At 39.2% G+C, this 25,599-nt stretch overlaps 1 pseudogene; it reads right to left on the bottom strand.

Moving 5' to 3' along the window:
* Window positions 1-18,788: 18,788 nt before the first annotated feature.
* On the bottom strand, window positions 18,789-19,414 carry LOC132232379 (high mobility group protein B1-like; annotated as a pseudogene).
* Between the last annotated feature and the right edge of the window lie 6,185 nt (window positions 19,415-25,599).

Below are 25,599 nucleotides of genomic sequence, written 5' to 3'. Positions count from 1 at the left end.
AGCTGTCAGTTAATAATCAAGTCTTGGCTGTTTTGGACCAATTGCTACAGGGGTGATTGACTTCCTGAGCTGGTTGCTGCATGTCATGGGTCAGAGTTCTATTTTTATATATGGTCTGGCCTTTCAGTCTGTACATTGAGTCTATCACCATAGGCAATTATTTACTCATAGTCACTCTTCTATATCTGGCTATTGCATACTGCAAACAAAATTTCCCCCAGATTGTTGTTTTCCATGTTGGAGTGTTTTTAAAATCAATCAATCAATCAATCAAGTATTTTTCTTTATGCTGGGAATTTGTAGCTTCCTCAGAAGGCCATTCCCTTTGTAATGTTACAACATATGTTTCCTAAATTTCCTTTAATGTTATGATGGTTTAAAAATAGCTTTGTAATTCAGATAAACTTTATTTTTTACAGAGAATATAAGAGGTACTACAGCTTTATTTTGTTTTCCAAATGGACAGCCACTTGGAATTCTACATTCTCCCCCCATTGGCTCAAAAACCCATATTTAACAAACACTAAATTCTGATATAAACCTATGTTTGTTTCTGGACTTTATTCTGCCCTTTCAATCTATTTTTCTGCCATAATTACTAGGACATCACAGCTTATTTTTGAGGGCAATAATCTCTTTATTTAATTTCTTTAAGTTTAGTCATTGAGAAAATAATGTTTAAAATTTTAATAATTATAGGCTTTTTTTCATTTACTATTTTATACAGTTATTGCATCATAGTACAAGGATGTAGTCTGTATGATTTCTGCTTTTTGATTACTGATTATTATTTTGGTCTAACCTATGTCAGTTTTTATAAAGTTCTTATAAATCTTTGAAAATAATATGTATTTTCTATTTCTCAGATTAAAATATATATATTCAATTGTGTTATGCTAAGCCTCAAATTCTCTATGCTCTTACCGTCTTAAACAGTTTCTAAGTTAGTTACATTCAGTTCTTGGTATGGTTTTGGATTTGCCAATTTTCCCCTTTCATATCTAACAGCTTTTAGTTTCTATTAAAGAAAGTGTTTAATTAGATAAATATTCATGACAATTATATCTCCCTGGATGTCACCCACACTATCTTGAATGCCTCATTCCCAGTATTGTAAGGAAATCCACAATTGGGAGGTAATTGAAAATCAGAGTGGAGAGTGATCAAACTTTAATATTTTTTACCTGCACAGCTGGGACTCACAGTCCCCTCAAAAGGAAACATCTCAGTGACAAAGGCCTTCTCTTCCTAAGCAGCAACAGTCCTCATTGAGTCACTACAGCCCGGGGGCCTTGGGAACCCCCTCCTTACCCCATAGAATTTCTGTTTCCACATAGTCCATTGCCCATTGATTTATTTAGCTTTAGACTTTTAAGGCCATTCATTAGGAAACTGCGAAATTTGGTGGGCTCAGACTCTCTGGTCCTGAGTACCTTTTGCTGTCTTATACTCTTTGTACTATCTTTAGATGAAAATGTTGGAATAGGAAAAACAGTGGCTATCTAATTGCTCTTTGAGTTGAGATTTCAAGCATTTAATGAAATGGAGCATTTTCCATCAGCCTAGAAGGCTACTTTGTAGCTATCAAATCTGGAAATCCCCCTTTGATTCCAAAACGGTGATTTCTAGGTGGAAAGCAAGAAGTTTGGAGTGCCCAGGACTGCACCAGGGACTGGGAGTGCCTCTAGTTTTCACCGATGTTTTTTCTCCTTTTCAATAGAGGCAATCAATTAAAAGTGGAACTAAGGGAAGTGACTTAGTATACTGTTAGTAGGCTTTACATGTAAATTAACAAATTCTAAAAGCTCATTTGTCAGGCTTTGTGTCCAGTTTTTTATTCAAAGGGTATGGTAACAGTAAACTACCATAAGTAGTAGAGGACACAAAAAAACCTAAGGAATATTCCTTCCAATATTAACAAACATCTTAGGGAGAAAACCCTCCCATGACGATCATTAGAAAATAGTAGAATACAGCATAGAATCCACTGCTAATTTAAATCTCCTTGGCTAAAAACTTTCTGGAAATTTAGAGAAATTTTGTTGTTTTGTATAGATAGATCATGACTACTCCCACATAGCTGTTTCAGACAAGATGCCTCTTCCCATCCTTATAACTTAGAGCAGGCCAGGCAATTTAAAGAGTTTGGGAACAAGTAAGGTCTTGGAGTTAACCTCTTCTATCTGTGTGTAGGAAAAAGGCAAGCCTATATTTACGGGGTGCCAGACATTTGCCAAGTGCTTTAGTATGTTCTCTTTCACTTTATCTTCATCACAGACCTGCAGGGTGAGCATGAGATCCCCATTTTACAAGTGACAAAACTGCAACTCAGTTTACATTTCATGTCTCAAACAGAATCTAAGGGATTCATTGTTTAAAGTATATTCTAGCCGGGCTGGCATGGATCAGTGGTTGAGCATCGACCTATGAATCCAGGGGTCATGGTTCAATTTCCGGTCAGGGCAAGTGCCCAGGTTGTGGGCTCAGTTCTCAGTGGGGATGTGTGCACGAGGCAGCCGATCGATGATTCTCTCTCATCATTGATGTTTCTATCTGTCTCTCCCTCTGCCTTCCTCTCTGAAATCAATAAAAATATATTTTTAAAAAAGATAAAGTGTATTCTATCCAATACTGTAGACCAGTGGTCAGCAAACTCATTAGTCAACAGAGCCAAATATCAACAGTACAATGATTGAAATTTCTTTTGAGAGCCAAATTTTTTAAACTTAAACTATATAGGTAGGTACATTGTTATTAACTTAATTAGGGTACTCCTAAGCTGGCCTTTGCTAAATACGTCCTCAATCTGAGGGGTCGACCTCAGTGCACATACCCCCACTTCTTCTAATGCCACTTCTTCAAAATGGACTTGCCTAGGCTGAAAACTGACTTCTGCGCATGGGCCATGAAGTTTCAATCGCACTGTACGTGCGCACCCACATGTGGTATTTTGTGGAAGAGCCACACTCAAGGGGCCAAAGAGCCACATGTGGCTTGTGAGCCGCAGTTTGCCAACTACTGCTGTAGACAGTCAAGCATCATAGTTAAGAGCACAGACACTGAAGCCATGAAAACTGGATTCTACATTTTCTAGCCATGTGGCCATGGACATATCATTAACCTAAGATTCAGTTTTACCACTTGTAAAATATGCAGAGTAATAAATACCTCCCAGAGATTTGAAGGGATGAAATATGATAATACATGTTCTTCGTACACTGCATGGCTTGTAGTGAATGCTCAATAAATGACTATTACCAAGCTGTTTTCAGTATTAAAAGTATGTCTGGTCTGATTACATTTAAAATTGAAATTGGATAGATAAAGGACAGAAGCTCAAACCCAAATCTTGCCAGCATGTTATTTGTTGTTGTAGTTGTTAATGATATTAAGAGGATCAGAATGACTTCTCATCTAGACAAGCTCACAGACAAGCCACTGACACCGTGAACTTGGATGTTGCGGAATGCCAACCAACCCTAACAATGCCAATGTGAGGCAAAGTGCCAACTGGAGGAAGTGTAGGCAGGGCTGCATCTTCCACATTGTCCTGCTACATTTTATGTACATTTAACAGCACCAGCTTGCACAGAAAGATCTCGCAATCATAGGATATTCACGAAGGTGGCTTCTTATACCTCTCACGCTGTTTCCTGGGTTTATCCATTCTTTCACCTCTTTCTCTCTCTCTCTTTCTCTCTTTAGATAGATAGATAGATAGATAGATAGATAGATAGATAGATAGATAGATAGATAGATATCACACACAATCTACTCTGAAAATTATTTATTGGTAGCTTTATTTTTAAAAAATATATATTTTATTGATTTTAGAGAGAGAGGGGGAGATAAAGAGATAGAAACATCGATGTGAGAGAGAAACATAGATCGGTTGTCTCCTGTATGTACCCTGACCAGGGATCAAATCTACAACCTGGGTCTGTGCCCTGACCGGGGATCGAACCAGCGACCTTCCTGTGCATAGGATGATGCTCAACCAACTGAGGCATACCAGCCAAGTATTGGTTGCTTTCTTGGTAATTATAAAGTTTGGCTAGAAGATGTCACTGATCAAGGATAAGTAGCGAAAAATAAAATCACTAATAGAAATTCCGGACAAAAATTATACATCTGTGGATGAGGACAGTGGGGGGGGGGGGTAAGGGTAGGTGGGGGGTGGGGACCGGGTGGGGGGGAGGTATGGGGGGAAAAAAGAGGAACCACTGTAATAATCTGAAAAATAAAGTTTTAATTTAAAATAAAGAAAAAAAAAAGAAACAAACAAACAAAAAAAGAAATTCCAACTAGGAGAGAAAAATCATAATAAATGAAAATATGGAAACCAGGAGACATCATAAGGAAAATGTGCATTTGTTTGGTGTGAAAAAAATAAGTGATTCAAGGAACAACACTGTGAATTTCTTAAGACTGTCACCAGCACTTGTATTGTTTCCCTTTATTAATTTCTTTAAGAAAACGAAGGTTATTGTTAATTAATAGCACAGAAAGGAAGTGAAAGTTAGCTGTAGTTACCTTAAACATTTACTACGAGCCTTATGTGCTTTCTGTTTACAAGCACTCATTCAATTTCCATTTGCTGCCTCTATATCCTTGGCATTGGAACTTGAGAAAAAGATTTCTTATTGAGAAATAATTATCAGGCCCTAGCTGGTTTGGCTCAGTGGATAGAGTGTTGGCTTGCAGGCTGAAGGGTCCCAGGTTCGATTCCAGTCAAGGGCATGCACCTTGGTTGCGGGCACATCCCCAGTGGGGTGTGTGTAGGAGGCAGCTGATTGATGTTTCTCTTTCATCGATGTTTCTGGCTCTCTATCCCTCTCCCTTCCTCTCTGTAAACAATCAATAAAATATATTTTTTTAAAAAGAAATAATTATCAGGGTTCACAAGTAAATAGGGAGCTCACTGCTTAGAAGACCCTGTGCCATCACTGAGACGGTTTTCCCATCTATATATAAAAGTCATATTATGTGCCCTTCCAACATATCTCAGCAAGAATACATAAATGACTGTATCTCATCAATGAGATCGAAATACACTCCTCATATTTTATACTTCAAGGCAGCAAATTTCAAATGGATTCCACAACAAATTGTGAAAGTTAGGGAGGGGGCCAGTGAAGAGAGTTTACCCCTAGTCCCCAGATAAAGAAACACTAGGCAGCCTGAAAAGAACAGGCTTAGCTGAATTTATGGCATTGGGTGTCCCACTAGACCCCATTGTTCAGATGGGACACAGGAAGATTCTCTTTTGGGAAGTCTAAGCAGCCCAAGAAGAAAGGCCTGGAGTCAGTGACATCATAGTTTTCAGATGAATGGCCTACTGAGGTCACATGATAATGAAACTCGAAGTCAACAAGCCTCACACATGTGTTCAGAGCTTCCAACCAGGGAAGACTCTGAGATGAAAGATAAAAACCAGAACACACAGGGAAAACCACAATGTGGTAGGAAGAGAAACCAGTAAGGAAGAAGAAATCTTCCAATGCCTATTATGAATATTCCAGAGAGTTAAGAGAAGAGAGTACAGGGACAGAGAATAAGAGGTTAGAGGTAAGAAAAAAGGCATTCAGATAACAAACATATTTTTTGGAGATTAAAAAAGATGATGGCAAAATGAAAAACTCAGTGGAAAAATTGAAAATAAAGTTAGAGAAATAGCTCAGAAAATATAACAAAAAGACAGAAAATAGGTAAAAGGAGATAAATTTAGAAAACAGTTCAGAAAATCTAATATACAATAACAGAAGTTCAAAAAGAGCAAGAACAGAGAAAATTGAAGATAGGAAATCATCAAGAAAATAATTGAAGACATTTCCCCAGGACTGAAGATCATAAGTTTCTAGATTAAAAGGGCTCCTAGGAGACCTAAACAATGAGTAAAAATAGACCTACACAAGGCACATCATTGTGAAATTCCAAAGCTGGGCACAGGGAAGATTCTCAAAGCTCCCAGATGGAAAAACAAGTCACACACAAAGCATTACAAAGCATATAAACTCCATAAGCTAGAAAAATGGAGAGTTCCTTTTAACTTCAGAAAGAATATTATTTCCTATGTAGAATTTAATGCAGAGACAAAACATCAATCAATTGAGACGATAGAAAACAGATATCATACATGAGAGGCATTCTTTTCCAGGAAACTACTGGAAGATGTGATCCACAAAATTGAGGGAGCAAATCAAGGAGGAGAAAAACATGGGGCACAGGAAACAAGAAATCCAACACAGAAGGAATCCCTACGAAAATAGTGAGAAGGCTGCTCTTTGCCCACCACGCAGGACAAATGGTCTACAGTGTGAGGTGGAAAATTTTTGCCAAGGACAGTTGAGGGTCCTTTTCTCTGTTGCCAGCCTCCCCCACAGAGGGAAGAGATAGGTATAGTGAGAGTCAGTGCAACCACTGCATTTATTGATGCGGTCCATGATGGTACATGACTAAGAATTAATAAGGAGATAAAAAAAATTATGGTTTACACTAAAGGTTGGTGTCTCTTTTAATCAAAATCTTGGTAAGAGCCTATGGTTCTAATAGACAAGAGTGAAGAAAACACAACTCTGCTTTAACAATCTTTGTATCCAATCATTCAGACTCTGTTCTATTTTTCTATGAATGAAGGGTACCCTTCTGGTATTGTGTTGGTTGTCGCTTCTGTGAGTGGTCACAATAATTATACTGCATCGTGAAAGCAGGGACTGGGTCAGAAGCACTCTTAGCAGGAAACCTGGAAGGCTGGGGACCTCTACCCCGATGGAGCAGTGGGTGAGATCGGGGTCTTTTAATATAGGACAAGGGCTGTAAATCAGCTTTCCTTTGGGGCAGGGGTGGGGAACGCTTAGTCTGCAGACCATATAAGGCCCTCGAAATCATTTGGTCTGGCCCTGCCAAGGCATTAGGGGTGAGTTAGTTAAACGTTTGACAAAATACAGCAGGCTAATTTTTAAGTTGATAAGTTTGTGTGGCCCGCGAATGATGTTATACATATCCAAATGGCCCTTGGCAGAAAAAAGGTTCCCGCCCCTGCAATGAGTCCCCTGCTTTATTTATAGAACTTGCTTGAAGAAGACAGAACCATTGTTTTTACACTGTGGCAGCTGAGGCTTTCTCTATGAATCTGTGACTCAGTACAAGATACTTGGAGGTTGTCTGATGGTGTCATTCCTTACACAGGCTGAAAAGCAGATCCCTACATTTATTCATCCTAAAACCTAGGATTTTAGTGATTTTATAAAGGAAATATGCAATCTTTGGATTGTTTTGGCATATTTTGTTTTGTATAAGTTAATGCTACTGAGTTAAACTATAGTCCGTTGTTTAGAATGTGTGTTTAGAATGATATGTGTGCTGGGAAATGGCTGAGAATTTCCTAGACGAGATATTGTTTCTGCTTCTGCCTCAGCACATCAGGAGGACATGTCATATCCTCATCAGCGACAATGACTCCCGGCAAGCAGAACGTGCCTGCACACCTTCTCAGTTAGTTTGGATCCACGCTCTCTCTCGGACAATTTGAACACTGCAGTCAAAGTCAGTCTGTTCAGTTTATCCAATTAAGTTTATCCTCAATTTTTGTAGATAAAATTTGACAGATAAAATAATAACTTATGGAAATTAAAATGATTTTCTCTACTTCTGTTTATAAAAGTTACTAATAAAGTCCGAAGTCAATTTCTGTTTTATTAGAGGAAAAATCATTTTATTTTCACATGAATGGAGATCAGAAATATTTCAGATGCATTTTACCTGAATTAATTGCTTATGTACAGAACTTGCATTTTCCTCTAGAAAGTAATTCCTATGTTCATGTTTTATGCCCCAAATCCTAACATCAGATTTAAAAGATGTATTTCTTGCCGAAACCGGTTTGGCTCAGTGGATAGAGCGTCGGCCTGCGGACTGAAGGGTCCCGGGTTCGATTCCGGTCAAGGGCATGTACCTGGGTTGCTGGCATATCCCCAGTGGGAGATGTGCAGGAGGCAGCTGATCGATGTTTCTCTCATCATCGATGTTTCTGGTTCTCTATCTCTCTCCCTTCCTCTCTGTAAAAAATCAATAAAATATAAAAAAAATAAATAAATAAAAATAAAAGATGTATTTCTTAGCTAATATCTGTTGTGGTTTATCCTCAAGAAAATACTACTTGCCATGGGTGATTCTGCATAGTCTCTTTGGTTCTCCAGAAAACATACCCTCTAATCCTTTTATTTAATTGAAAATAAAAAATGAGGACAAGACCGTTATAATACTACCAGATACTAACTTTTACAAGCACATGAATTAAAATATGTATCAAACTTAGGTTTTAATGACATAAGAAGTTTTGTTCAGTATGCTTTGCATTCGCCCAGCAAAACTCCTACCTGATATATAGCTCAGAAATGCATTTTGAGTACTACTTGGTATCCTCAGAGTTTCTGAATATTAGATTTGAATCTTATATTGTGAATAAAATTAAAAATCACACTGTTGATTAAGTAACATATTATCACAAACCAGAGTTGTGCAAAATAAATGCAACTTTATTGTTAATCTGAGCTCAGAATAGAAAGGTTTCTCATTCTGCCTAAAGCAGAAAATGTTTACCTAGTTCCTTCTAGATAACCCGTGTCACTTGTAGATTAGTTCTCAGTCTCTTGGGTAAATATTCAGGCAATTCCAGCATTTTCTCTTCCACCTCTCTCGCCCTCCTCCCCCAAGGTGAGCAATGTTCATGGTGGGATCGAGAAGAGCAGGTGTTCTCATTCTCAGTGTGGAAAGGTACCTCAGTATCTCACTAAGCTGTGTGTGTCTGTGTGTCTGCACCTAGAGAACAGTGTATCCGTGCTTAATATATGACTCTATTGTTGCTAGTAGCACCACTTTGGACTGGATTGTATAGGTTGAATTGATGAAATGTTATATTTTGGAACACAACTTGTAAATCTAATTTAAAAATCCCAGAGTATATAAGGTGGTTAGGAGATTTTAAATTCCTGGTTGCCTTTTAGTTGGGAAGTTTTATTTTTTTTTAAAAAATATATTTTATTGATTTTCCACAGAGAGGAAGGGAGAGAGATAGAGAGTTAGAAACATCGATGAGAGAGAAACATCGATCAGCTGCCTCCTGCACATCTCCCACTGGGGATATGCCAGCAACCCAGGTACATGCCCTTGACCAGAATCGAACCCGGGACCCTTCAGTCCGCAGGCCGACGCTCTATCCTCTGAGCCAGACCGGTTTCGGCTAGTTGGGAAGTTTTAGGTTAGTCATGGAGAGAAAGGAACTGATGATGGAAGCTGAAGATGATTTGAATAAACAGGATATAGATATTCTATATGAATTTACATATTTATATATATTTTTATTTTAATGCATACATTTTTCTTTGTATCTCTCTATATATTTAAAATTTTCTGAGACTATATATATGTGCATCTGTATCATACGCTCACACAAAGCAATTAATGCTATCCATTCTAACATTTTCAACATTATTCAAGATATTTAGGTGAAATATGTTCTTGGAATGCAATTAGTCTAGAGGAAAACTTTTGTGAGACTCCTGTGAGTAATTTTTTCCCTTCCCCATTGCTGTGCTGTGAAATCCATAAATGAAGTGTTATAGTATTCCCACTTCTCATTCACACTTGAGCGAGTGCACCCACTCACCCCAGAAGTGTTTCTGAGGAAAGCTGTGATGAATGTGGCTTCGCCTCCTGGGCTCCCCCGTCAGCACCAGCTCCCCCCAGGCCCAGAATCCTCCAAGGGTCTATGACCCGGCTCAAACACAAGTGCATCTTGGGGGTTTCTGTACTTTTGTGTATGTGCCAATGAAAACAAAGAGATAAGAGTGCATGGAGACCTTGAATAACATCACACTGCAAGTGTGCAGCCAGGGGACTGCAGTGTGGAAAATTCCCGAGAAGCTGTAGCCTCATCTTCCAACCTAAGCTCCTTCCCACGCCCCAACAACTCAGGCTTTAGAGGTTTCCTTGCCAGATTTTACACAGGGAGGAGAAAGGAATACCAGTGATACTATCCTGACCTAATGGACCTTTTAAAATCAAAATCCTGGAGAATGCAGGCCTGCATAGATGCCTTGGGGTGACAGAGACTTTCCCCTTGTCTTCCTGTTGAAATAGAAACTCTTCAGAAATAACATAGTCTTTTTCAAAATGTTAATTTTGCCTTCCTGGTAGGACGATATAAATCATTAGCACTCTATATAAAGGGGCTTTTTCTATTAGCTACCATCAAAACTCTAAAGGTTTATTTGTTATTATTGAACAAGTGTGGATTTCGAGTTGATTGATTTACCCAATCACTCACACCTCTTTTTAAAAATATTTTTATTGATTTCAGAGGGGAAAGGAGAGGTCGAGAGAGGGAAACATCAATGATGAAAGAGAATCATTGATTAGCTGCCTCCTGCACGTCCCTGGGCACAGGGGATTGACCCAGCATTCTGGGTGTGTGCCCTGGCCAGGAATCGAACCGTGACCTCTTGGTTCCTAGGTCGATGCTCAACCACTGAGCCATGCCGGCTGGACCCCTCACACCTCTTTAGTACATTTAGAATGATAACATAAACTAGCTGGCAGGACTTTTGTAAGAATTACTTGATATAATAATATCTGTGCTACCCAACCCAGGGGTCCTTGGAAGGTTTTGAAGCCCTACAACTGATAACTTCTACTCTTAAGCCGTCATTGTCTAGAGAGCCCCATATTCACATCAAGGGCTAAGTAATAATTTTCTTTTAAAGCCAGATAGAGGCAGATGGCTCTATGAAGAATGATGACAAAGGCTTCCCAGGTGGAGCCCTCCAGCTAACTCAGTGCAGACTGGACCAGATGTATGGCAGAGGGAGGAAGTACTGGCAGGGGACACCAGTCCTAAATCAGAAGCAGAAAAATCACCTCACTTAAACTGAATTGGGTGATGCTTACAATCAGATGGAAAGGTGTCACATAACTCCAAATTATTATGGTGGGCCTTCTACATGCCTGAAACTGCAGTGGATTTTCTGGAGGATATAAGGATCCTCCTGAATATTAGCTCAGGAATTGAAATGAGGAGTTTTGCATCCATATCAAAAAGCAGTGTAGAGGTTAATCAAGTGGTCTGCAGAGGCCAGATGCCTGTTTGAATCCCTCACTCATCACTTTCTGCCCGTGTGATATTGGGCAAGTCATGTACCCAGTGTGTGTCTCAGCAGCAAAATTAGGATAGCAATACCTAGTTTGTAAGGATTACATAAATTATTACATCTAAAGCACATTTAAGGTGCTTGGCATATAGTGAAAATTCAATAAAAAATAACTCTGGCATATACATTAATGATCCAGAATAGAGCTCAATGTTTTTTCAGGGGTCCAATTCCAATTTGAACATAGGCAGTAGGTTTTAACCCTTTTCAGTCCAACCTCGAGGCTGACTCGACAGACCTGGCACTAGGAGCAGGTCCAACGTCGAGCAATAAGAACATTAAAAAGTTCAACATTCAATTCTGTCAATTAATTTGGACAAGACTGCTTGAATTCCAAAAATAACATGGGACCACAAAGGGTTAAAATTATACTTGCATTTAAATTTGCTAGATGTATGCTGAAATGAAAAGTTATAATGTACTTTATCATAGCAAGGTTTTTCTTTTATCATTGGTGCAATCAGAAGAAAAAATATAAAACTGATATTTATCATTATATAATGTTTAAAATTTTAAAATTTCTATATAATAAAAGCCTAATATGCTAAGTGTCTAGGCATCTGGTCGTCCATTCAACCAATCAAAGCATAATATGCTAATGATATGCTAAGGCTGCTCAACTGCTCGCTATGACATGCACTGACCACCAGGGGGGCAGACAGTCAATTGATCAACCAGTTGCTATGATGTGCACTGACCACCAGGGGGCAGACTCTCTGACTGGTAGGTTAGTTTGCTGCTGGGGTCCGGCTGATCAGGACTGAGTGAGATGAGTTGGATATGCCTTGGAGCCCTCCTGTGGTCCCTCCCTGGCTGGCCAACCTCCCGCATCCCTCTCCCGCCCCGATTATGTGGCCGGGAGGTCACTCAGCCTGGCCTGCACCCTCTCTCAATCTGGGCTGAGGGACTCCCCCCCTTGCCCCCCTGCCCAAAGAATTCATGAATTTCATACACCAGGCCTCTAGTTTTATAATAACATATACTTCTATGTGCCAGGAACTACTCTAAGCTGTTTTATATAAATTTAGTCTACTTAAACCTTACAAAAACTCTAGGAGATACATAAGTACTATTATTATCTCTGTGTCACAGATGCAAGAATACAGGAATTGAGAGAAGAAGAACAATGAAATTATTTGAATTGCTTTATGTCTTTTATTGATGATAACTAGGAACTCTTGGCTTCCCATTAGATCTCATTTTTACATGTTTATAATCTTTTGGTTTAATTTTTTAAGCAAAGTTTTATCTGTGTTATTTATATTAAGATTTCACTGATGGTGTATACCATGGAAGGTCATTTGGGGACAGGGCCAAGCTGACTGAGGAGTGGACTACAGTGGTTGAGTGGTTTCTGGAGATCCTTAAGAGACAGGTCAGCGAACTGGAGAAGTCAAATGACAACTGCTAGCAATAGAAATAATTTTGAAATTACTTTACATTATTTAATGTGGTCAAATTCCTAACTGGCAAAGATGCTTGATTAGAGGCCCTTAGTCTATTGTTTTATGAGGAAATCCTAATGATGAAAACTCATCTAACAAACCATCACAGGGAACTTCTCATTGGAAGCACTGATTTAAGCCATGATTTCTAATTGCTCTCTGAGATGACTATTTATTGGGGTAGGCACAGACCATGAGTCTTGAAATCTATTGAATTCATTTTCATTTTATGAACACTAACCTTTGAAAGGAACATAGCCAGTGCTATTAGCAGCCACTATGTTTGAATTGAACCAATTACTCAAATCATGATGGATCTGAATTGGTTTTCTTTGTGTTTATGAAAACGGGTTTGTAGACTGGAATTTTTCTTCCCCATCATGTACCAGTAAGAAGGAAACTCAAGTATTTTAGAACAACGGTATAACTCCTTATGGTTGGTTTAAAGGTAACATTGAACTATTTTGACACGCAAATGGATTGTGGAAAATACTTCGGAAAAGATGATGTTTTCCATTTTAAAGGTAGGATTGTGTACAGAAGCTGTTCTTGTGCCTCATCCACAACAGACCTGATTCGCTCTTGCCTCCAGTGAGTGGCAAGCATACGTGTTAAACCTGGGTCGGAATCCCTACAAAGGAGAATGTGCCTCCCTGGTTCTCCCTAAGCTTCAGAACCCTCACTCAGATCTCAGCAGCTGGCTTCTGACTCTGCAGGTGAAGACTCGAGGCAAATAGTAATGAAGAGTTACCCCTATTCCTTCTATCTTCAAAAGAAGCAGTCTACAAGGCAATACTGCAAAATATATATTTTTTGGGGGAAAACACAAGAAAACTCAAGAAATCTCTCTTAACCTCCAGATGAAAATTTCCTTTTTATTTCCCCCCTGAAGTGCTGGTGGGACTATTTTACCCTGAAAAGGTGAAGTTCTTGATGGGCTTGCACACCCTCTAATTGTCCTGATGGAGATGGTGAGTGTTCTGGTAAACTCATCCAAACATGGGAAGACAGTGGCGATTTTGTTCTCATGGGCATAAGATAGAGGGAGAATCATAGAATTTCAGGTCTAGTTATAGCCTCCTTACTTTAATAGCTGGGGAAAGTGGGACCCAAGAGCCAGCTTGCTTCGGATGACTTTGTCCCACAGCCGCTGTAAGATAGGGTCTTTGTACTACTTTGCTTCCCACAGGAGTCTTTGGGTAATTCTCAGTCCTCTTCTCTCAGTAGTAGATTTCACTGCCTTGAATGAATTATCATGTCCAAAGTTATGTAAGCTTTCCTCCAAACTGCAGCTTGTTTGCATTCTGCTTATAGTACATAGCCTGAGACTCAAAAATATCTTTCCCGAAATAAAGGAACTCAATATTCTTAAAGTAGCAAAACATTGAGTGCCTTATTTATTGATACCTCCTCCTACAGTGTAAAAATCACTTTCTTTTGGATCCAAGCTATTTAGAGCACAGTTTTGAGAAATGATTTTATAATATAAAATAGGAACATGACAAATATTGACAGAAATTTCTTTCTTAAATGAGGTTGCAATAATTTCTGTGGACTTATGAGTTAGACAATCTATTCTCCCAACCAACCCTTGACCCAATGCTATACTCCGTTTGGAGCCACCTCTAATCCAATATTTGAACTCAAGACAAATGCAACTGCCTAAATGTAAGAGGTAGGGACAAGTAGCCAAGGACCAAGGGAACTCAGCTGCTCAATAGTGGTCACCACACAGCGGTCACTTCAAGACCCCTATTAACCTCAAAACTCTTAAATCCACGTGGGAAGGTGAATGGGCCAGTCCCAATCACAAACACTGACTTTAGGTGTGAGCATGTTTTGTTTTTTGGTTGCTCTAAGGAGCTTTTTTTGCTTCTGCACTCAGGAATTCGTCAGGCTTATGTTCCCCTCAGAGGACAGCGAAGAAGCAAAACCATTAATGGTGTTTATGCCTCGTGGAGTCTCCATAGTCTAAATGAGCACTTCTACCTGAGAATAAATGTTGCTGCTCTTCTAAAATGCTTATTCTGCATGCATCTAGGAAAAGGGTTGGCCATTGTCAGACCAGAGGGGGCAATGCTCAAACTCCAGATTTGATGCAGTCTCTTTTGTGTCCACATCTACCCTCCCTGCCCATGAAAACATGAATGTCCTTATTTTTTCCAGAGGCCCCTATCAAACCTTGGTTATATTCAGATACTGTCCTATCTATTTCTCTCAGGCCTTACAAAAGAGTGGGTGGTGAACAAAAATATGTTAGTGTGATCTTTGTGTTCCTCAGCAAATTATTTTACCTTCCAAAATCTTGTCTATGTAGCTATAAAGTTGGGATAATAATATTATGTATCCTAGGATGGTATGACCCCTGTGAGGTGCTGGGTGCCGTACCTGACCCATTTGGTCAGGAGCCAGGGTGTGGGAGTGGATCTGGAAGTGTCAGACTGTGACTTTGCCCATTACGAACGATGCAGAGTCTGGGGCTGTGTCCAAAGGGCAACATGCTAAATAGAATGGCTTATTGTACTGAGCTAGAAAGGAGACAAGACATAATCCAAAAGAGGACCCAAGAGATCAGAAGTTAAAGTAACCAAATGAACCCAGGCATCAAAATCTAAGTTGATACTGGAAGCCAAACGGAGGCAACAAGGTTTAAGCAGGAGATCAGACCAAGATCAGGTGGAACTGGAGCAAGGGCTGGATGGGAGGTAACATCAGCGTAGAATGAAGCTCAAGGATGCTGAGATGGGGGACCATGTATGCCAAAGAAAGGTTATTGTGGGGCACAATCTAAAGGGATTCACTATGTAAAGGGTAGAACTCTAGTTAAATGTAGTGGTAGACTTTGTCATTGTTTGACATTATCCCGTGTTCCTTTTTAGGAAGGATTATACTTCTCAACCTATTAAATTCAGATGTGGCCATGAGATTTGCTTTCTCCAATGCGGTTTAAAGCCATTTGGTAGAGTTTAAGAGCTAGCATATGCTCTCTTTTTCCTTTACCTCAATATCTGGTAGAGACTGGCCTCTCTGGGTCTTAGAATGAGTATAATGAAGACATTGGAGCAGAATTTCCAAATGATCCTCAATAAACCTGTACCAAGAAATACATTTATGTTATTTTCTGCCACTGAAATAATTTCAAAATCACAGCATTATCTAGCCTACCTTGACTGATACGAATGAAGATACTGGTTGGAAGCTAATAATTAATGGTAATGTCTGGTTATACTTATTTTAATATGACAGGCAAAGTATGACAATGATGTTGCAAGAGAAAACAACTAGAAAAAATACGACTTCAATGTTTATTTAGGATGATTTGTAACAGAGAGTGAAGTCTTTAGATAAATTTGTTACATACATATGCTAATATCATAGCCAGTCAAGTGAAAAAATAAACGAATAGGAGGAGACCCAGCTTTCTTTATTCTCAAGTATTTTACAGCCCACTAGACACTCAGAATAAAATCAAACACACACACACACACAAACACATGCACACTTTCACTGTATTAAAAGCATGTAAAAGGGTCCTATTCTTGCCATTTAAGAGTTCAAAGTCTAAGAAGACCAAACATACCAGGTTGCTGAGTTTTGTTATTGTGATTGTATTGTTATCCTAATCATCGTCCTCGTTGTCGTCGTCATCATCATCATCATCATCATCATCATCATTTTACTGTTGTGGTGTTAGATATTAGACACAAAGAATGGCTGTTGATTGGAGTTGCAAAAATAAGTTTCATTGTTTTTTCTCATGTTTAGTTTTCTGAGCTATGTAGCCTTTGAAGGGAGAAAGGTGGTAATTTATTATTTTACATAAACAAATGGCTTAGGAAAAGTTGTGGTTTTGAAGTGATGGGACTATAGAATGAGAAAGGTTTTGAAAAAAAGATGCAATCAGGTAGACAGGCGAGGGATGGACTCCATCCTTAGAGGAAAATCAAGACAGAGCCCCAGGAGCTAGCAAGAGCTCATTTCAGATCACAGAGGCTAATTCTCGAAGGCAAGCCCAGGGAAGGGGTGACTGTTAATGATGAATGGACCATTCAGCCATTCTGACTTGGCCTAGGAAAGTGGGCATGTACAGAGGACAATACAGAGATTTTTCTTCATTGTTTTTCCATTTGCAAACACAGCTTTTTATAGCTTCCACATTAGTAGTCCATAGTCCACTGAATATCGTATTGGCACTTGACCCAAGCCCCTCACCATATTCATGACATGCAACACCAATTGCAGGGCTGTTGGCAACACTAACCGTTCATTTTTCTCAATTGATCTCACATCTACTTTTGAATTAAGAAAAATGCTGAGAACAAAGGCAAAGGAGCCTTTCTGAAAGTAATGCTGAAGGGCATTCTGCTCAAGATGAAAGCAAATGGAAGTGAGACTTCTTAGTAAATACCTGCTCTGGCTTGGGTTATTTTAAAGGTGCTAAATGAGCATTTTATTTTATTTTATTTTATTTTATTTTATTTTATTTTATTTTATTTTTTGTTAATCCTTACCTAAGAATATATTTCCATTGATTTTTAGGGAGAGTGGAAGAGAGAGGGAAAGACAGAGAGAAACATCAATGTGAGAGAAACACACCAATTGGTTGCCTCTTGCACGAGGCCCCACTTGGGCTGGGGAGGAGCCTGTAACTAAGATATGCATCCTTGACTGGAATCGAACCCGGGACCCTTTGGTCCACAGGCCTATGCCCTATCCACTGAGCCAAACCGGCTAGGGACTATTCTTGAGCATTTTAAATGAAGAGTTGCCTTTTTCACAAGCTCTTTGAAAAATTTTCCTGAATTGTATTCAGTGCCTACTAATTTACCATGCAGCATTTTCACCTTGGTGTTAATAATGTACATTGAATATATTTGGGTATATGTCATGATGTTTGTTTATGTATAATTGCTGCAAAATAAAGTTTATAAAAGACATAGGTATTTTTTTAGATTAAATAAGGTATCTACTGCTTTAGCTAAACCACTATTCTAAAAAGAGTTTATTCTTCAAATACTGAAAACAAGTACATCCAGCCTTTTATCTATCAGAAAGGGGAAAGTTCATAGAATACATAATAGAAGTGATATTCTGTTCCCGCTAGTTCGTAACTTCCTTCAAACATTTCTAAAATTTAATGGGGTATAAGTACATACACATAAATAAATAATTAAATAGAAGTTGGCTATAAAAATGAATAAATACCCTGACCTGTGTGGCTCAGTTGGTTGGAGCATCATCCCATACACCAAAACATTATGGGTTAGATACCTAGGTCATGGGTTCAATCCCATGTCAGGGTGCATACAGGAAGCAACTGATTGATGTTTCTCACATCGATGTTTCTCTCTCTCTAAAAAGTCAATAAGCGTATCTTCGGGTGAGGATTAAAAAAATGAGTAAATATAAAACACATATAACAACAGATGATGTCTACATAATGTGGGAAAACTAGGGCAATCGTTTAGATTTTATTACACTGTATGCAGTGATAAGAAATCATATTTGAAGTGTGCATAAGATATTTGAGGAGTCCAGAGAAGGATTAGCTTTACTTACATGTAAAATAGACCACCGCCCTTGAGAGGGGATTCTGGGTATTTGAGGAAGCTCCTATTCTCAAAGAATTAACCAGGTATTTCCTGCGGGTATCTAGGATGTCATCAGAAGAGACTCTTTGCCTGGATTTCAAGCAAGGTTTTTCTCTGTTAAATTTTTTTTTTACTAATAAAAAAATTATATTTACTTAGAAGCATTCAGAATGTCAACAAAACAGCTGCAACTTTTTTTGCAATTACAGAGTGGTATTCAGTTAACAGAACAACAATTATTTCGTATAACTGCATCAGAGACAACCGAAGATGAAAAAACTACCATCCCCATATAGAACTAATTGTGCTGTGCACCAAGAACCTGCTTTAAATTTCCATGCCAGTTTACAACCCCCATACTGTACCAGGCAAGGTTAGCGGCTATGGAAAACACCCCCAGGACAGGGCTTAGCTAAAGACACATTCGGTAGTGTGTTAACTGTACAAAAAGAGACACTGTACAGTTTAACACATATCTTACAAGCCTTACATTTCATTTTTTTTTCTTTAAAAGGAGTGAGTTGCTTTATAGACAAGAAAAAAAAAACTGCACTAGAACCAACTTATTCATCATCATCATCTTCTTCTTTATCTTCCTTCTCTTCCTCTTTCTCATCTTCCTCATCTTCTTCCTCTTCCTTCTTTTTCTTGCTTTTGTCAGCCTTGCCAGCTCCGTTTTTGGCAGCATCAGGCTTTCCTTTAGCTCGGTCTGCAGCAATGTCCTTTTCATGTTTCTCCTTTTCATGAGGCTGCTTGTCATCTGCAGCAGTGTTGTTCCACGTCTCTCCCAGCTTCTTTGCATCGTCACCAATGGACAGGCCAGGGTGCTCTCCTTTGATTTTGGGGAGATACTCAGAACAAAACAAGAAAAGGCCGAAGGAGGCCTCTTGGGTGCATTGGGATCCTTGAATTTCTTTTTTGTTTCCCCTTTAGGAGGAATATAAGTTGTCATTTCTCTCTCATAACGAGCCTTGTCCGCCTTCGCCATGTCTTCAAATTTTCCTTTCTCCTTAGCAGACATGGTCTCCACCTCTCTGAGCACTTCTTAGAAAACTCTGAGAAGTTGACAAGCATTTGGGTGCTTCTTCTTCTGTTCCTCCCGGCAAGTTTGCACAAAGAAGGCATACAAGGACATTTTGCCTCTCGGCATCTTAGGGTCTCCTTAGCCCATGTTTAATTACTTTCCCTCAGCGAGCACACAGTCACCCAGTGCCCGGCCGGCTCGCACTTGCCCCGGCGCTGTCTTTATGGAGCTCAATGCACTGCAATCTTCTTTATTTTTTAATTGGTTGCTTTTACTACACTGACAATTTTTACAAAGTGAAATTTCACATAGTTAAGCATTATGCACATGGTTAAACAATCAAATTGCTTGGAAGGGACTTTAATGAAAAGTGGCAGCTCTGTGCACTGCCCTCATCTCTCCGGCCTAACCCCAGGGAGAATAAAGTTTTAACAGTTGCTCTTTTTAGCTCTCTTGTTATTTTCTTATTAACAAATTGACCCCATCTCTTGTCCATTTCATCAGTGCTGACATTCTCTCTTCTCTCCCTGCTCAATCTTCACCACCAACCACCCCTGCTAACAGTTACATCAGGTTCCTGGCCTACCGGTTAGTTGTGCAACCTTGGAAGGCAGTCCCCAGGCCTTCCACTTCTTCCCACTTCTTATCCTGACCTCAGTCTTCCCTGGCAGACAGTCACCCCCCTTGTAGCTGTCACCCCCTCTGCATGTTTTCTAATCTCTGCATCGCCATTAGCACGCCTCTACCCACCTTCCTCCCTCAGGGATAGACCAAGTTTCTCTCTGCCTCTTGTTCTCTATTGTCCTTATCACCCTGGGCTTTTATTTTGGTCCTTGTTTACTACCACTTTAATGGGAGGTCAGAAGGGGAGGAAGGAAGGCAGGGAAGAAGAGAAGATGCATGAATTTTAAGTGGGAATTGCAGGCAGATGTTCTCAAAGCAGGGTATATGCAATTTCTAATGACAGGTCGATAGATTTCATCAGTTTTTCAAAGAGGTCTCTGGTACCCTAAATTTTAAGCTTAAGGCTCTTTTTAAAAATATTTTTATTAATTTCAGAGAGGAAGGTCAATGAGATAGAAACATCATTGATGAGAGAGACTCATTGATCAGCTGCTGCTTAGCTATCTTCACAGGCCCCACACTGGGCATCTAGCCCACCACCCAGGCATGTGCCCTGACCGGGAATTGAACCAGGACCTCTTGGTTCATAGGTTGACACTCAACCACTGAGCCATGCTGTCAGGCAAGCTTAAGGCTCTTTCTTCACAGAGTTAAAATACCTAAATCATTTCAAAGTGTAGACTTCATATACCCTCCATTATTAATGATATAGATTTTTATTCAAAATATAGATTCTTGGCCTTACTGAAATAAGTAAGCTGGGTCTGGGACTCTCAAATATGCATCTTTAACAAGCTCCTGAGGTAATTTAATATTACATTTGACAGAAATACAGATGATTTTACTATATATAAATATAAAATATATATTATTTACAGGCAGAATTGTAGATGGGAGGCCGCCCCTTTCAGTTTTGAACACAGAATTGGAAGAGAAAGATGTGCCTTTAAATCTGCCTTTTAAAAATCATATGCTATATGACTAGAACTTTTGATTGATCTCATTGAAATATTGAAATATTTATAAATTAAAAATTTTTTAAAGCAGCAACTTGATGGCATCATTCATAAGATGTAGCATTGAGGCAGCTGGAATATGCATTCAATGACCATATATCATAACTTCTGTTTATGACCATTTCCTCAGTCTCTTTTCTACCATTTCCATAAGTTTAAATATCATAAATGAAGATTGGTTTTCCATAATGTTTTAAAGAAGTATTTTCTTAACAGCTCCATATGATTAGTTTTCTCCTCTGGTTGTTTTCAAATTGATTTTTTTTTTTTGTGGCAAGATTTTTAGATCCAGAATTTTGTCAGCTGTAATTCTCAGGTACATGCTATTTCATTTTCTAAATCATCTTAATATTGTAAGCTGCTTAATCCTCTAACTGTCCACACAGTATAGTTTCTCTTCTAGAATGCAGCCATTAAATAGAAAGAATGGTGCCAAAATGACAGCATAAAAATTTGGAGGGATTTGTATAAAACCTTAATTGGCACTTTCCATGACATTTTAAAGGCATTAAGTATTTCAAAGTCATTTTAAAAAATTGTTGTTACTGTACCAGTCATTTAAAAAGAATAAATTTCCCCACTAGGCTGTTAACTTCAGTATGAATTTCCTTGGAACAGTGAATAATTCATAGTGATGCTCTTATCCTTTCAAACTACAATTAGAATTAACAACTAAAATTTTGCAGACACTGTTTCTAAATGGAACGACTGTGGCACATTCTGTGAAGTTGCCCCTTCTTAGGAGTGGACATTGGCTTCCTCCTGAGCACGATGCACTTCCTCCCTGTAGGCTTTCTGATGTTTGACTTAAGAAGGAAGGAATGAACAAACTCGTTCATTTGTAGGGAAATTTGTAATCCTCACAAGTATTACATTCTATCAGTGTTTTCTTTTTTTCAAATACATTTCCACTGAGTTGCACCATTGTTTTCTCCTCATTTTCATTTCACATACTTCTCTGTCCAGATTCATCAGCTACTAATTGAGCATTCAACATATCACAGAAGTACATTCCAGAAAAGACCAAACCAGGAGGCTTCCAATTTGCAGTTGGACTTTAAACGGCGGCTTGGTTTTAATAATGTTTGAATATAGATTCTAATTTATAGGCTTGGTGTGACTATTATTAAAGCACCCCCACTGTGGCCTGCCATTTCCCCCCCACAGGTCCACTGGCCTGTGAAGATAGCTAAGCGGATAAATATGCTCATACTTGGACCTGGCAAGTCAAAGGGATATTGGAAACTGAACTAATCTTGATGGGAAAAAAACCCTGTATATTACATGATATTTTTTAAAGAACTTAGAAGACAGAAAAATAAAAATATTTCACATACACTGACTTCTGCTTCTTTTTTATGAATTAAAGAGGTGGAGTCACTAAGGGATATCCTACCTTCAACTTCACATTGACTGCTAGTTACATGAATCACACTTGGCTTTCACCTTAGAAGGCAAACGAGAGACTATGAAGGGAGAAGGCACAAGGGGACACAAAGGTCCTGCCATCCCACCTTACCCAGTGTATTCTTCTTTTTCTTCTTCTTCTTTTTTTTACATATAGGAATGCTACTTTAATTAATGTGTCAATTCATTAAAGTTATGCAGAAAACATTATTAATATAATCAAGGCTACCACAGTAATCCTCAGAGGAAAGGGGGGAGGATCAACCAAACCACTTATATGCATATAGGCATCACCCAGTGTATTCTTTCACTGGACATTCCTTGAAAAGAGTGGTCAGCCATGTCCAATGTTTCCACAAAGAGCAAGGAAGATAAACGCTGAAGGGTTTTTTTCCTTTTTAGCTTAAGACAACTGGAAGCCACAGATGACCTTGAGAGTTGAGGACACAATTCAGCTGTCTGCTGGTGAGCAGTAAAGGGGGGTAAGGAAGTGGAACATAGTGTGGGTGGGTTAGTCAAGAAGCTTAGCAACCATTGCTGGAAGTTGAGTGCTGCTGGGCCCTTACCAGGGAGCCTTCTAGAATTGCACAACCTGAACAATTATCCTTTGCAATACCTAACACAGAACATAAATGATACTTAAATGAATGAACCTAATGTTTCTTGAATATGAGAAAGAAAAAATCTACACAAAGGAAGAAAAGATTTTTACAAAGAAGGTAATGATGAAAATGAAATCATAATTACATATTGAAGATTATACCAAGAATGGATTCAATTTTATTTTGAGAATTAGGCAGAGTCAGAAAGAAAGACAATGATGATAATAATAACACTGCCTGTAATGGCATAAATCTGAGTGACTCATGAAGCCTTTTTCATATTCATTGTCTATTTCTTCATGGAAAAGTGCAGCGTAGGACATTTAGGAAAGAACTGTAACCTAAAGCACATGACAGGTGAGACTTGAAATTAGAATGTAGGGAAAGTTCTTAAAATAGACTTCTAACTAGCTGAAGTCCTGAGGTTGTGTGGTTAGAAAGAAAGACTGAATTAACACACAGGAATAATGAGAGATCAGAATGGATAAGAGAAGCATAGCAGGTATAACCTGTGGGATCACCCCATGTCATCACAATCCCACCTTAGTCTGAGCTTTATACAGCTCTGTGCAGCAGTCTAGGCTCTCCGTTTAAAAGCTGGGCCAGAAGGCAAAAATTTAAGGAAGAATTCACAAAAGAGCTTTAAAGATGATTAAAGACTAAAGAAATAGGACCTACTATGAAATAGTCAAAGAACTAGACTTTTCCTAAACCCTTACTCATTGTTTCAGAATTCATGATGATTCACGTAATGTAACTGCAATAATCCAATTACAATTATCTTATAAAAGAAATATCCAAACTCAGCTGCAGATCTTGGTATCAGCAGATCTTTGCCCGAGGCTTTTTGGTTTGTTTGGTTCAGTTTCCTTTGGGAAAGAGCATTCTAACAAGGTTTTGGGGCAGTGAATGACTGTGGGGGTTTTGCAGCCAGGGTAGAATGAAAGGAAAATAGGTTTATTTAGATTAAGTAAGCAATGGAGGAGTTAGTTTAAACAGAAGTTGTCAGAGGGGGTGGTGGAGCCTACTTCTCTGGAGAGTTTAAAAATAGGCCAGGTGCTCATCTCTCTGGGATGGCTTCAGCCTGCAGAGTAGCTAGAGGACAGCCACAGCCCGCTCATGTTCCCTTCCACCTCTCTGAGTCTATGGGCTAAAACAGTATCTGAGGAGGCCTCCTGGGCAGGGTCAGTTGTTCCTAACTGGAGTGCTTTCTGGCCACATGGAGTGATAAGTATATAAGGGAGAGTGGGGTCAGAGTGTTCCCTGAACCTCACTCTGTAGGCATTACCGAGACAGGGTCTTCCACCTACCAGCACCGTCTGCGGAGAAGCACAGGGGATGCCAGTTAGTATTAAATGATACTGCTCTGTCGGATTTTATTTGTCCCATTGTATTGTGTGTGTGTGTGTGTGTGTGTGTGTGTGTGTGTGTGTGTGTGAAAATACAGTAAGCAAAACTAATTGGAAAGGAAACTCAGTTAAAAATCCAGAAAACAGCCTGGTGGGTGTGGCTCAGTGGTTGAGCATTGACCTATGAACCAGGAGGTCACAGTTTGCTTTCCAGTCAGAGCACACGCTCAAGTTAACACGTTAAGCCCCATGTCAATCACCGGTGACTCACGCTATACTTTCTGTCCGGAAGACAAACAGGCTGGGTGCTTAATGTGTTAAGGCTCAATCCCTAGTGTAGGGCATGCAGGAGGCAACTGATCAATGATTCTCTCTCATCATTGATGTTTCTATCTCTCTCTCCCTCTCCCTTCATCTCTGAAGTCAACAAAAATACATATTTTTAAAAAATCCAGAAAACATAAATGGGGAAAAGACCTTCATGTCCTTTGAGGTAAGAGTCTAATATTAGGTATTAGATTCTGATTTTAAAGCCTAACATTCAGTATTTGAATTTTCTTGGGTCTGAGGCCTGTCTAAGATTGTTTTCTGTTGCCAGCACAGGGGTTTTTCCTTCTTAGAAAATGAGCTGTGTTCCAGTCCCCTAATGCTGCTGGGCAATGGCCTTTGTCTCACACCAGCTGAAGAGACAGCAGAGCCCAGAGTCGGAGTTAGCTTTAAGTATCATGTACCCCATCATTGGTGGGTGGTGTTGTCGCTAACTACACTTCCACCTCAACAAAGAAAGTGGTGAGTTGCCACAAAACAAGGATGTTCCAACTTAAGGATTATGCTGAATTCTTCCCAGAGGAGCACTTTTTATAAAAAGATAAATTTTATCCTAAAATATTTTCTAAATTTACTTAGGCACTCTACCCAAGGAAAATAGTTTAAGTATTGCACCATGTAACTACTATCTGCAGAATTGGAACAACTTTCTCTCAACCAAGGTCTATCTTTATTCATCAAGTGGTCTCAGATGGCCTGTGTGGGGTGGGGAACCTCCAAGGTCACAATTATGCAGGTTGAACCAAGGAGACACTGGACAGGCAACCTACAGCCTGGCAAATTTACAAACAGGTGGTGAAGATATGATTTTGTTCTTTTTTAATTGTTCTTGTTGCTTCCCCTAATTGCTGCTTTTCTGAAAGGCCAGTTTCATTTTCTTTAGGAAAAGGAGACTTTTTTTCTTCAACTCCCAAATGCTAAGTTGATGCCCTTCCCTAGAAGTCTTCCCATTCATTAAGTTGGCCTGAAGGTCATAAGCCATAATCAATATGGAGGCTGGTGGCTGC

The sequence above is a fragment of the Myotis daubentonii genome, chromosome 4, assembly GCF_963259705.1.
Source record: "Myotis daubentonii chromosome 4, mMyoDau2.1, whole genome shotgun sequence".
NCBI classification, from domain to species: domain Eukaryota; kingdom Metazoa; phylum Chordata; class Mammalia; order Chiroptera; family Vespertilionidae; genus Myotis; species Myotis daubentonii.
The sequence above is the reverse complement of the archived record's forward strand: the minus strand, read 5'-3'. Positions and strand labels throughout refer to the sequence as shown.